The sequence below is a fragment of the Paramormyrops kingsleyae genome, chromosome 6 (assembly GCF_048594095.1).
Source record: "Paramormyrops kingsleyae isolate MSU_618 chromosome 6, PKINGS_0.4, whole genome shotgun sequence".
NCBI lineage: Eukaryota > Metazoa > Chordata > Actinopteri > Osteoglossiformes > Mormyridae > Paramormyrops > Paramormyrops kingsleyae.
In genome coordinates, this window is record NC_132802.1 from 26,063,979 (window position 1) to 26,078,093 (window position 14,115).

The 14,115-nt window shown below is 42.7% G+C and overlaps 1 protein-coding gene across 5 annotated transcripts in view; it reads right to left on the minus strand.

Annotated features, from left to right (window-relative positions):
* Positions 1-13,083, minus strand: part of LOC111857345 (nuclear receptor coactivator 3) — a 46,954-nt gene extending 33,871 nt beyond the window's left edge. For 2 of the 5 annotated variants that reach the window (XM_023838084.2, XM_023838079.2), the window contains exon 1: positions 11,927-12,067. The gene's annotated coding sequence lies outside the window, so the exon portion shown is untranslated. Of the gene's footprint in view, positions 1-10,677; positions 10,888-11,926; positions 12,068-12,917 lie in introns of those variants that run through there. The other 3 variants (XM_023838082.2, XM_023838081.2, XM_023838083.2) reach the window with 3 other exon arrangements.
* Positions 13,084-14,115: the final 1,032 nt, after the last annotated feature.

Here is a 14,115-nt window from a genome sequence, read left to right on the forward strand (position 1 = left end):
TGGGGTCTGAAGTCAACTCAACAAGCACCCTTTTAAAAGAGTCCAAGACCATGGAGTTCAACTAAATAATGCAGCACAACAAATTACTAAGCCAATTAACTCCACAATGGCTGCATGTTTAAGATATTCGAATGAACTGTAGCTCTTAAAATGGGCATGTTCAGCCAGACACTAGCATAGAAAAGGTGGTAGGGTGGGGGGGGGCAGGTGATCAAACTTCAACTCTTAGCGAGCCTATGCTTAAAAACAATAAGGACTGACCTTACTGCCAGTATTCCTGCACCACTCTGTCCTGTCAATAAGCTCTTTGTCGGATGGCTACTCGTTAAGGGCAAGGTGGACAGAACTGCTTACAGTCGAAGAGGCGATTTCCTGCGTCGTGCCCCTTCGGAGACGACAGCAGGACGCGCCCGCGGCCGGCCTATCAGCACGATGCCTAATGATCACACTTTCCAGTTCATCACTGAAATTCCCTCACCGCGGAGAGGAACACGGGCAGGGAAATGCAAGGAACAAACTTTCATCACGAGAGAGAAGACAGCCACACACTAACACTCATATTCTGACAAAAAAAAAAAAACAAGGAATGCCTCTTTTTCCTCATTCTACATTTTTTTTGATAACCTTTGCCCTGGATAGGAATGAGCTGGGGGCAGGAAGTGGTCTGAGGGGCTGAGCACTGGCCAGCTCAGGCCTTGGTCTCCCACCCAGTGCCCGCCGCTCCAGCTGCAGACGCAGTGTGGACATCTGGGTGCCCTGCGGAGCTTCCCGTCAGACAGAGGTGCAGACGCCCTATCCACAGCTGCCCGGGGATGCCGGCCCAGAAGCCCCTCCCACACCCAAGCATTCGCATTACTTGATCTCTGCCAAATCAGGGACACCATAAACAAAATAAGGCTCAACAAAATAAAACCTTGAATCCCAACTCATCCAAGTTCTCCCCCCACTTAGCTACCTGAAGGCTCCACTGGAAGACATGAGGAGGCTCTGTCCCCCATCAGCGGCAACAAAGAAGCCTTTAGCGCCTATCCTCAGGGGTACTGGGGATTAGGTTACCACTAGGATTGGATTTCACAGCTAATTGCACGGTGAGCAAAAGTTCAACATTAACAATGTCAATTACTATCCTACCTCCACTGAGCCCGGAAGCTCCCACTGCTCCCACTGGACGGACGGAACAGGCTGTGCTTCCTGTAGGAGGGGACACTTCCGGAAACTTACCCATCAAGCCTCTACACACACAGCTCGCACCCTATTCCCAACCGAAAAACAAGTGATAACTACACTTAAGCATGGAGACTAATCCTCTTAAAATAAATTACTGACCAATTATCTTCAGCAAAAGCACCGATGTAAACAAAGACATACAAAGAGGGGGTTCTTGGTGATTAATGATACAATGTTAACTAATGTAACAATTAACTTATGGGGGCATTTGATCTGGACACCGCAAAAACGCAGACAGGGTAGAAGGAAAAACTTAAAAGGTACAAAGAGAGACGTAAAGCTATTTAATTTGCATTTGAAAATCCAAAATAAGCACCACCCTCTGCACAGCAGCTCACTCGCTCCCCGGCTGAGAACACTGCACTCGAAAACTCACTGAAACATCCTTCATTTCAGGACTTTCTCAAACACTCTGGGGACACAGCGAGTTTATCTATCCATTGGTAGGGGGTGGATGGGTGACTGGAGTCGAAAAAGCCTCCCTGCCTTCCTTCCTGCGCTTCCCCTGACAGCAAATCTCCCCAAGGACAGCTCGTGATGTCTCTCTGACAACGGCTCAAACAAACAGGCAGCCAAGGAGACAGACCGAAGGAAAAGGGACCTCAAGCGCTGTTCACGGCACCCGGATCACAGCTTCAAATTTACAGCATCAATGGGCACAGACAAGCTCTTCTGTGGCATTTGATTAAACAAAACAAAAAACAAAACTAAACAAAAACAAAAACAAAACAGGTGCCACGGCACGGTTACATGCGACTGGCGGCGCTGACACAGCAGAGCACACGCATGTCCAGACCACACAAAAGATGATCGGGGATAGAGGGCCAGCCACTTCAAAGCCACCACCGTGCCGTCACCTTCACCGCAGGCGAACCATTAATGTGGATCGGAGGACACTCCCCCCCTGGCCATAAGCAGCCCGGCCCAGACAGAGGAGAACGGCAAGAGCAGAAAGCGCACACATTCATTTTTAAGCAGGCCGTCAAAACTGAAAATAAAGTTTCGTTTCCAGTGCAGGGACGCCGCGCAAATCATTGATGATGATGCTGCTGATGGCTTCCTGACTCATGGACAGAGCGTCATTTAGGACTGTGCTACTCCAGCTAGCTTGGTGTCTGTACTGTGGCAGGAAGCTGCCAGCCATTGTTGCTTCAGCAGTAGGAAAAAAAAAAAAAAAAAAAGCACATTAAACCGAGTTCTGCAGCCTCCTCCCCCACCCTGCCGATAACAAAGCCACATCCCCTACGCCTCCCATCCCCCTCCACCTCAGCTCCATGTGAGCAGCACGTCACACAGGCTCTGCCCGCCCAGGCCGGCCTGCCAGCCTGCCTGTCTGCTGGAGAAAAGTGGCCTGCTCCAAACAGCCTGATCTGCCGGGACCAATGAGCTCTGCTCTCCCAGTCAACATGCGGAGCTCCACATGCACCCGCTGCTAACAAGGACATGCAAAGTATGCAGTCTGATTGGCTGAAGAACCTTGCGGATCAAGAACTCAACAGAAAAATGAACAGAAAAAGCTGAATGACCTCCAAGAGTGTATCAATACCCACGGGGGTAAAAGGCTAAGGAAAATTGTCTCTCTGTCCTATTAACATATGATTTTACTACTGAAAGAAATGTATGAAAGGGTAACTGAAACAGGTAGACCCCAAAAACATCCAAGCTAATGTCGCTTATAATCCCTGGAGCTGCAGTAGAAAGTACCATGAAGGTGTGTACTTTGAAGAAGCCTGGCTGCTCATCATTGCAATCTTTTGCATGACAAATCATAAGAATCTGAAGGTTTCAGACCCGCTTCATACCATGAACCATCAACCGGGCCGTTTTCATTTAATCCCACAGCATTCCCGGGGTAAGAAAAGGAACAATGAATACACTTCCCTGGTTAGAACAGTTGTTTTCAATATGTAAGAAGGTGGAAAAAATATGGATTCAGTGCTTGTTCTTTTCTCCAAGTCTCATCAGAGGTTTCTGCTTCGGGACAGAAGATCATGGCTCAGGCTGAAATTCAAGGAACTACATGCTTGGACTCCACTCACATGAACTCTGCTGCTCTAGAATGAACAGTATTTCAATTTACCAAATTAAGGTGTTTTTCAGTTGTATGTTCCCAAGAAACAGGCTAGATGAGCTACTTTTAATTTCTAAATCTAGTCAATGGTATTTTTGTAAGATTAAACAGCAGGAAACAATCTGACAGCAGCTAATCCACCATTTCAGTTTTTTTTTTTTTTTTTTTTTAATCTGTCATCACATAATTTAATCAAGTGTTGTAAAAAAAAAAAAATATTAAACACTGATGACTTTTAGCCCCAACGGCTGTGGCCATCAGGTAATTATATACGTAAATAGGCAGCTAATAAACAATAGCACATTGTTCAACAATTGCTGTTTCTCTGACTGATTACAGCATATTATCCTTCCGGATATCCAGCCTGAAATCTGAAAGCAAGCATTTCATCCTTTGATCATTAGTTACCGTTTTCATGCACCAACTGCCAGCTTTTCAGTGGGTACGACAATTAACAGAAGCTTGCAGAAGATGCCTGGCAGAAGATGACAGCTGATGGAAATGATGCTGTACCTGGACTGTGACCAGGAGGTGACCGCTCCAGTGGAGGCAAAAATCACAGCCGTGACTGTACCATTAGTGGCCACAGTTTATTTTTTTATCATTTTAGTACTTTTATACATGGGACATCAGTCACACCCCATTCACAAATGAACAGCGTTGAGAAAACACCAGCAGTTCTTCAGTTCAAGCAACTAGAGGAGGCTGGGCCAAAACATCTGATTGTCAAGGCGGAGCGTCCAACCAATCTTATTGGTTCTCTCTTTAAACCAATCATTTTTCTTTCTGCGTTCAGAACATTTTGGTATAAGTAAAACTCCCATGAGCTATATCAGCGGAGCAGAGTATAGGCATCCTTAAAAGACATTAGTTACAGGCAAACATGATCGGCAGCCAAACATGCTGCTTCCTGGTGTCTCGACAAAGCCAAGACTATGGAGCTAGCAATGCGAATCGAGGCATCTCACTGTGAGTGGGGTCACCAACCTTATCTGCTTTCAAATCTACAACCAATGCAGAAGATCCTTGACCGTACCTTGATTAAACTGAGGAGATCTGATTACAAACCTTTCTTTATTCACAACCACTTTCCCTAAAAGGACTCCAGGTAAACCACCATTAACTGATGCAGTAAGGCACTGTTATAGTGATTAAGGAACTCATCGTGTTAATCTCATTAAAAGTTAAGCGGGGAGGAGTTGGCAACATATCACTTTGGCTTTTACTGGACAAATTATGTAGTTATTTAAGGGCACGGCGTATACTGGAAACACACCAGAAACACACCAGAAACACACCAGAAACACACCAATGTCCAGCTCACACTCAGATTGGCGAGTATAGAAGAGGGAGCACTTATTTTACACCATGGCTGCGAACAGCCTTCTTCAGGGAAAATCTCCATATCCCTGAGACTTAACAACATGTACGAATACCACACATAAAAACTTAAGCCAGCTTGTCAGTGTGACAAAGATAAAATGCTTTGTACCGTATTCATCCAAAAAATTTGATTATTCTGCAGCCATTTGATTTTCCAAAATTCTTATGATCACTTGGAAAAAGTCTCTGGTCACATAAAGAAAAGGCACAAAAGATCTGGCCCCAAATCCCTACATCACTGCACCCTCAATCCCTAGATCATCCCTACATCACTGCATCCTCAAAGAAAATGACTAATTGCAAATTGCTTGCTGCTGCATCTTTCCACCAGTATTACTGTCACTGCAGTTCCTGTAGTCTGTAGCAGAAGCAGATATTAAACAGTGCTGGATGGGATCCCACATAAACCAGTCAGGATTTTCAATAATTCCTTGTAACCAGGAGAAATATCTGCTAACTGTTAAACATTTCTTATCCAATAGTTAAGACAATTGGTTCTTTTCCAATACTTAAAACATCCTAGAGTGACAACTTACTGTAAAGTGGAAAACCATTAATATAACGCAGTCTTTTCACCCTCATTCACTCATTTTTTCCAAGGGTGTTATTACTTGTCACTGAGGAAACATTCCCTCCGAGGTGAGCGAGCAGCTCCCATGAAGCTACTGAAGAACTCCAAACACATAGACAGAAACCTGCTCTTTTCTAGCAATCAAAAATTGCTCAACCCACACTTGGCAAATGAGAATTACACGTAGCCAGAAAATAAAGGTTGCTGAGGAACATGCGAGCAACATATTTGATATTTAGTTCTGCTTTACTTGACAATAATAGCATTAAACAATCTACAGATCAGGTTTATATGCTTTCAAACAATATCTGTGGATTTAATGCATAAAATGAAAAGTGATTTTTCAAAAAATGAACAATGAAGCTTTGAGCATACTTTCGACTCATGTTTTAAGATGAATATTGTTCTTACATTTATCAATTTATACTGGAAATTATTCGTAAGGGATAGATGTCATAATGATGCTTAAAAGTAAATTCAAAACACCTCAAAATATTGAATTCAATATGATCTCTGAGAAAAAAATCAATGTATCAGCTTAACACCTCACCAAAGCCTAGCATGAGGTTTCAGGAAATCAAAGTTAATGTTTTTTTTTTGGAGAATTGTCAGTAAACAAAACATCACATTTTTCTATGGAACTGGGTAACATACAGTAGATGGGGGGGGGGGGGGGGGGGGGGAGTTGGGAGACAAGTAAACATTGTCATTTCCAGCTCGTCAGGATGACACACTGAACTTCACAATACGTCACAAACACGAAAAGGTTGAGTAGCCCGGCAAGTAACGGCACAGTAACGGTGCTGACCTTTAGCTGGCCAGGCCAGGCAGGTCTCCCTAACAAAATTCAGTTGCTCGGGCTACGTGCTGACGCCAAACGCAGAGGCTCCGCAGTACTGAAGTGAAACGAGGTGGCCGCATAACAACTGCAGAGTTCAGGCAGAGTTGAAGCGTTCGCTCAGGCCATTCCAAAGGCAAAGCATCTGGTAACGTTTATCGCCGCGCCAATCTTTTCACGAGAAGGGGGATCCAACGAAACCCGCCAGCATGTAAACGGGCCTCACTCTTTTACAATGGAAAGGGGATAAAAGCACAACGCCTCTCTCTCACAAGCTCATTCAGGTGCACGCATTTCACAACTCACACTCAGGCCATCGTAAAGCAAGGCCACGGTGTCCTTGTATAGTATTTCAACAACATATTTATGGGTCTTTGACCACATACCAACTCACTCCCCATCAAGGCTCATTTTGGAATCCCTTAAAAACTGTCCAGATGAGACAGGGGACAAAACAAAAAAAAAAAAAGGTACTACTTGTGCCTTCTGCAAACATACTCTGGGTAGTATTTTAACTTCCTGTGAGGCCGTGCCTTCAAGTATCTCCAAACTGAAAGAAATTCGAAAAATTAATAAACCAAAACAAACAAAAACAACTCAACCTTTTGAGAGTTTTTAAGGACACTGCAAATCTCACAAATAAATATTTCAGCAGCTGGCATAAACCCATGCCCCTGAAGGAGAGTATTTTTCTTTAGTTTATTTTTTTTGTGTGTGTGGGGCGGAGGGGGGGGGGGGTTTCATATTCTCCAACCCAAAAGAACTGGCTGGGATTTGTAGGCACTTTGAAGTCTCCCTCCATGTGCATCGTGTGGGCACTGTCAAGTGCAAGCATGGTTCAACACTGCTGGATGAATGACCTTGAGCCAGCATGCAGAACTGTGTTGTCATGGCAACTTCGCTTGATACAACTAATAACAGCTGGATGCAACACACTCCCAGAATTTTTGCAAGATCTGTTGCATTAAGAGATGAGAGGAAACACTGACAAAATGTGAACAACTGAATTGCAGTGAAAAATGAATAATTATAATTATAATAATAATAATAGCATTAGTCTATAATCAGTTAAAATTAAAACATTTTTTTTTTACTTTGCATGTAGCACAACTTTATACATTAAGAGATAGTTTCATGAAAAACATCCAAGTCAAAAGGAGGGAAAATATTCACTATTTACTCATTACATTTGTACTTCCAGTAAAAGAAAAAAAAAATCCAGCCTAACCTTGTAGGGCAGGGCTGGCCAATCTTGTCCGCAACAGGCCGGTGTGTATGCGGGTTTTCACTGCAGCTCCCTAATTAGATTACTACTTAGATGACTGATTGGCTGAAGAGTCCTCACATCTGGGTTTGAACAGCTGACCTACAGGTTATCCCAAAAACCCGCATACACACCGGCCCTTTGCGGGTAAGATTGGCCACCCCTGTTGTAGGAGGTATAACAGAAAACTATATACAACTACCTTGAAACTTTACAAGCTTCAGCAAGCTTCCATTAAAAAATCAGACCAAATAACAGACTTGACAGTGGAAGAGAAGTCCATTGTCTAATTTCATAGCATCTAAGCAGCCCACCTGGAAGACATTCTACTATAGACAATAGCACGAGGGGAGGGTAAGAATAAATCTCTCTACCAGAACTTAAGAGAAGTAACTATATTTTGCATTTTTTCAGTCGGTGGGAGGACTTAATATTTTCCTCACAAAGGATATAATTCTCTTTGGAAATACCAAGGGCACAATGAGCCAGACTGCACAACATCCAGACGAAATAAGGCTGCCTTCCAAAGTGATTGTGGCATCATCTTGATCGGTGGGGCTTTGTAATCCTCAACCACTTTGTGCATTTTCAATCTGATCACATAAATGTGCATTATGTTCCAGTTACTAAGGATATTTTAAAAACCATTTATGACAAACAATAGCTTGTTCTCACAGTTAAAGTGACAAATGTTTTGCTAACTCATTGCTTCACTGCAGACACCCACCCACCATGAATCAATTGCTACAGAAGAAAATTGAAATTGACAAAAATCGGGCTTTTTGCTCACTCTTTCAGTCACCACCTAGAGTAACTGGCTTTCAGGTAAAACAACCTCTCTGACCAGACATCATGCAAAAGAATCAACTGATTCCAGACGAACTCGAACAACAACGAGCCTAGTTGTTTTTGGTGTTAATCATTTGTAAATTTGGAGGAAGAAACAGGTATGAGCAATAGATTAATGATCCACGTGTAAAGTAAAAACCCTTTTGCCATAAGGCTCTGGGTTGATATTTGTGCAACCAGATATTTACTCAGACATTTCTTATTACTTGCAAGTTCAGGCTGAAAACGAGTGTCTGGCTCTAAAGATACCATAGTTGTGTCACAAAACCAGCTCCTTAAAAATACATATTATTTAGCAGTAAATTAATATCCTATAATAATCCAACAGCATAATCACACAGAATCCCTGAACAGCCAAATGCTAATAAAAGGCTCCTGATAGCAGACTGCCTGACCAAAACTGTGAACACTTAAGTAGAGTCCACCAGAAAATCAAGGTCGAGAATTACAGCCAGGACTTTCAAGTGTTGCTCTGTGCTTGTATTACATTAAAAAACTACAAGGAGATAGAGGACAGAAACTTTCCCCTCTGAAATCAATGAAACTCACATAAGATGAATTCATTTTTAATGTACACTGACACGTGGGAAAGGGGCCCCCCTTAGACACATGGAAAAAAAAAACAACAACAGTTCATTCTGCTTTCTGTGATGCCCGATGAGGTAACGCGCTGAGAGGGAGGGGCTTCCACTTCACCCCCCCCCCCCCCCGAAACATACCACATGAGTGACAGAGGCGACATTCTGAAGGAGATGTTTACCTGTGCATTTCCAGAGTGGGAGGATCTGCTGAGCGCAGCAAAATCCATGCCTCACAGCAGCCCCCCCATGGTGGTGAGCACGATGAATCACAGTCTCACCACCACCCCCCCCCATTCACTCGGGACCCATGATTTAGGAGTCCTTTATCTTTACAAGGTGGACAGAAAAAAGCCTGCTAATTAAAGGCATGAGCTATGGAAAAGTACTTCTTGAGGGATGTATATCTGTCACATCTCATTGTCAAGTAAACACCGTGCAGAGCAAAATGCTGCAGGCTGTAGCAGCAACCATAATTCATACAAAAACACAGTCTGAAGAACCTCAATACCATTCATCTCACACCTGTGCACTCAGAGTGCAGGGCTGACCTAACACCTACCTGCTAGTAATGTGAAGCATAATAAATGAGCCTCCTACATCTATTACAAGCATCACCACTATACAGACATGTGAAACAGACTGCACACTGATTAGGAACGGGGACTTTTGACCAAAAGGTCACAGGTTCAAGTGGCACAGCCTAGGAAGGGGAGAGTGTTAATGTACAATGAGAAACTCGCAAGCCTGAATCATAGTCATAGCTCGGCGAGTCATTACAGAATTTGCAACAGGTTAACAGTGTTGAGACAGAGCTTTGAGTTAACACTAGGAAACCTTCCCTGTTTTAAACGCTGTTTTCAGGTTGCAGACACCTGTTGGCCAAGCAAGAGGAAGTGCAATAAAAGCACTATAGTGCTCCTGTGTTAAGCACTGGTGCACTACTGGTGTGCAGTACACAAAGTTGTCATGTACTATTAAATCAGATGCCAAATCTGAAATCCAGCATTCATCTGACATGATCTCTGCCCCTGAGAAGTCATTTGGGTCGGGCGGGGGGGGGGGGGGAGGGGGTACAGGTAAACTTCTGTACTGCTGGAACATTACACATAATGTTCAGAGTACTGAAATATACAAGTCTTCAACGCACATTTTAAAATAAGTACTTCCACATGAGCAGTGAGTTACTTTTTTCCTCCAAAGGAGGCTGCCTGCACTAACCAGCTACACGTTTAAGAAGAATGTACCATTTAATATGCACAAACAAATAAGCTTTGCGCTACAAAATGAACAACCTTGAGTGGATGCCAGCAATCAATACAAATTGGATGCAAGCACTCCTTTAAGATCCACTCCTTAAAACCACGGTAACTTAAATGGAAGTTTACCAGAAACTTTATTGAGGATCGCTCTCTTAGCAAGTCACAGAAATAACCACCAATGATCTGAAGTCAAGACTTTAGTACCTTCATCTACAAGACTGCTGTCTCACACATGCTAATGCAAATAAAGAAAGTCAAATAAGAACTCTGCTAAGTTATTAACGCCTCAGTTTTACAAATGTGTGCCCTGCTGAATGAATCTGAAATACATCATTCATTTAAGTGATAGTCGGAAAATGTAATTTTATTAAAAAGGGGGAAAATGAAACTCACGTACGTGGAAACGTCACGGTTCACAACAATGCTCCGTGACACGTTTCACCGACTGAATTAGTTAAAAGTTGGATGCTTTAATAACTTCCTCAAACATCCAACTACTGCTAACGTCCTGCCAACTTCACGGAAAACGCCGCACATACTTCGATGAAAACTGCACTGCGGTCATCACCAGGAAGCTATTCGATAAATAACACGACGCCTGGAAAATAAACGCTTTTTAATTCGACTAACTTACAGCAGCTTTCCTTCGTTATCGCCGATCAGCCGCGAGGGAGCCGAGTTCCCTTCGCCGCGCGCTGCTTTCTGCACGCACTCCGAATTATGCCGTGCACTTTGATCGCATATAACATGCAGCAAAGCGAATCGGGGCTCTTCCCAGGTCAAATCGCGGTTTATAAACGCGCTGCTGACCACATCCAGCCAATCATTCACACCACGGCCTTGAGGAAAGCCGACGACTGCTCGCCGTCTGCCGGCGAAAAGGGCGAGTCGACCGGCGTCCGAGTCTGGAGAGGCGCACCGTGCCCAGCCGGTCACAAAAACACGGAATTAACGCGATCGGGTCATTAAAAGAAGGATTTGGGGGGATATGCGTCTACCTAAAATTACAGCAAGACCACGGCGATGTATTCTTAAGAAGAGGCGAGGACATCCTTCGATAAAGCGCATGAAATCGGCCGCCAGTCAGTGCCCATGCTGACTGATTACACTCCTTACTGGCAGAATGTGGTCCAACAGCGTATGAGCGAAATAACACTGATGTATTTAATGTCACCTTAAGTTACACAATAAAACAACGTGAAGCATAACGAGGTATAGGAAGTTACACATAGCGAAGTTCCAAGCCAATAATTAATGTCTTATTTGGTTTAATAAATAAATTCTTTTTCTTCCGGAGCTTAAGACAGACTCATTACTCGGGAGTTCTAGTAGTTTAGCTTCATTTTCATTGACTGAGGAAAAATGCAGCGGACTTAAACGAACCTACGATAAGTGAACCGGACTAAAACCAGACTCACTCAAAGCAACACGTCCAGAAAATCAGATACATCAAAATGAATTAATACGATGGCAAATGAATGCAGCAGGAAGTACATTAAGAATCCTAACTTGACATTTAATGTACGATTCTTTCGCTAATTTAAATATTTTGTTTTTGCCTAAAATAAAATTTAGTATACAATTCATGTTGCCCCACGGAAAATAAGTAACACTAACAATGTCAGAAAACAAAGAATATCTGCTTATCCAAAAAAAATGTTTAAACGACTCGGGCAAAGTAGTTAAATTCTGCACCGTCAAAATAAACGAGCGAGCGCTGCACTAAGAACTGGGTTATTACGGCGTCAAGCCAACGCCAACATCTGCGGAAAATCGAAGTCTTCGCTTCCCCTCGTATCTGCCCACGATTAACAAGATATTACAGTATCCGTTTCTGCATTTTTACTGATTTAACGTACGAAATAACACAGCAGCTAACTTACCCGCTCACACGTATTCCTTTAAGCGCACCAGTTTTGAACCCCCCCCACCACCACCTCTCTCTCCCTCCCTCCTCTCTCACTCACACTCTCTCTCCCTTTTTTTACTATTAACTCTCCGCCATCTTTACACTGTGTTTGTTTAAATGGGGAACACTCCCTAAGCGCAACAAACCAGCTTGTGTCCGAGCGATGTTGTTTATGGGTAGTGAAGTTGTTCATTTAAGGTGACCGTCGTTACTGTTCACAGCTAATCGTGTCGAAATGGACTACAAATACCTACATGCAGCTGGAACAGAAACACAACACCGGCGATGATGGCTAGTGCTAACAATATAACAACAAAATGCCCCGGAGGATGTATTTTTAGCCAACAAGTTATTTATCGTAATAATTAAAATGTATGTATTGTTGTTTCGCGCCTAGTTATACAACACTTTAATATTAACACGGGGTGGAGTAATTTTGAGGACCAAGGTAAACTTCTAAAAGGATCAGTATTTCCCTTATGTTTTATACATTACGTGTTGTCGCGTCTTTAATTATTAATGTTCGGAGAATTTTTCAATAATCCGTAAAGGACTGCCAGCAAGTTCTTGACAGATGTAGACATTTTAAGTAGTGTTTTCATTTGCATGAAGATCACTATAAAATCGACTTTAAAACCATTTGAGTAAAATTATATACATTAACTGATTTACCCTGTTTGTTCTATTATAATGTGATTTTGCATATGCATATAATTTTACATTTTGGTAATTATAAACAGCCCAGGTCCTAAAGTCAATGTCAATTTTTTTTGCAATGAACCTCATACAATGCATCTTATAGGTATTTAGTTACGAGAAACATGTATAATGTTCTTTGGGGAAAAAAAAACTGTCGCCAGACGAACTCTAAAAATTGCAGTAGCATATAATTCCAGCACACTTAACAGCGTAATGTTTCCTTCTCTTGTGAATTGTATTGCATGACTCAATCCGTTTTCACTCACCTGAAAAGATACGGAGCATTGTGGAATCATAACGGCGTGTGCCTTTGAATTAAGTGAGTGGAAGGGAATGCATGGCTTTTTTTCTTAGACGTAAAACTCTTTTAGGTCTTGGACACCTGTCCTGCTTTCACGAGCGACTTTGCTGGGTCGCTCCAAGCTGGTCTCCATGGTGATCTTAGGCACACTGGTGTCAGATTTCAGCTGTTCTAAGTAAGGTGACAGTAATAAACTGAAGGGGGGGGAGGGAGAGAAAAGCGTTTGATAATTAGCTCATGCAGCCTCTTGTCTAGGCATACAACAACGCAGATCCCTGAAAAACACTTATCTGCCGATGGGTGTAATCAATCAGAGCGTCTAACCCAATCAGAGAAAAAGAAACACGAAATACATTTTAGGTAACGCCGTTCTCTGCTCACCAGTGCGCTTTGTTCTACGTGGAGTTTAGCAATATTTATCTTGTGCCTATACTTTTGAAAATGTGGAGCTTTGTTTGTTTGTTTATTAAAGCAACTGCCGCTAAAAGAAATTGTCCAACATTAAATGTTGCTCAAACTGTGATGAACTAAGATGTTCTGTAGGACATTATCAAATGGCTTATTATAATACAGAAGGCAATTTAGGGCCTTAAATTGATTCTGAGTGATCAGATATTGATGTTAGTTGACTGAATTTGATCATGGGTACACATTGGTGTAACTGTCTAACTGCTCTGGTGATCTAAAGGGGCACCCCCATGCTCATTCTGTTCCCCTCCCCCTGCCTCACAATGCAAAGCAGCCTCTTGCTGTCCACTGCCAATGAATGAGTCTGTCCACTCCCCCCCTTACTCACAAAGGCTAGGAGATAATCTTCTATTTCTATGTATCAGCAGAGCAGATACCTGCAGGAGCACCCTATCATCTGGCAGCTGCCCTCCCCAGCCTCTGACCCACTCTTCCTGATGGAGGGGGTTCCTTGAAGTGTGCCTTATCACCACTACTAACACTGCCCAATCACATTACCTGATGAAGTCTGTTCTCAATACATACGTTCTTATTACATGCATTGCATCAACGTATGATGCAATGATTTCATGACAATCTACAACTCACAATTTCAAATGATTCAACTAAAACTTACCATAGTTCATTCTTCTTTAATATTTCATGTTATTTAAAGTTTGCGTTGCTTAAGAGGTGTCCTTTTCCAACAGAAACTG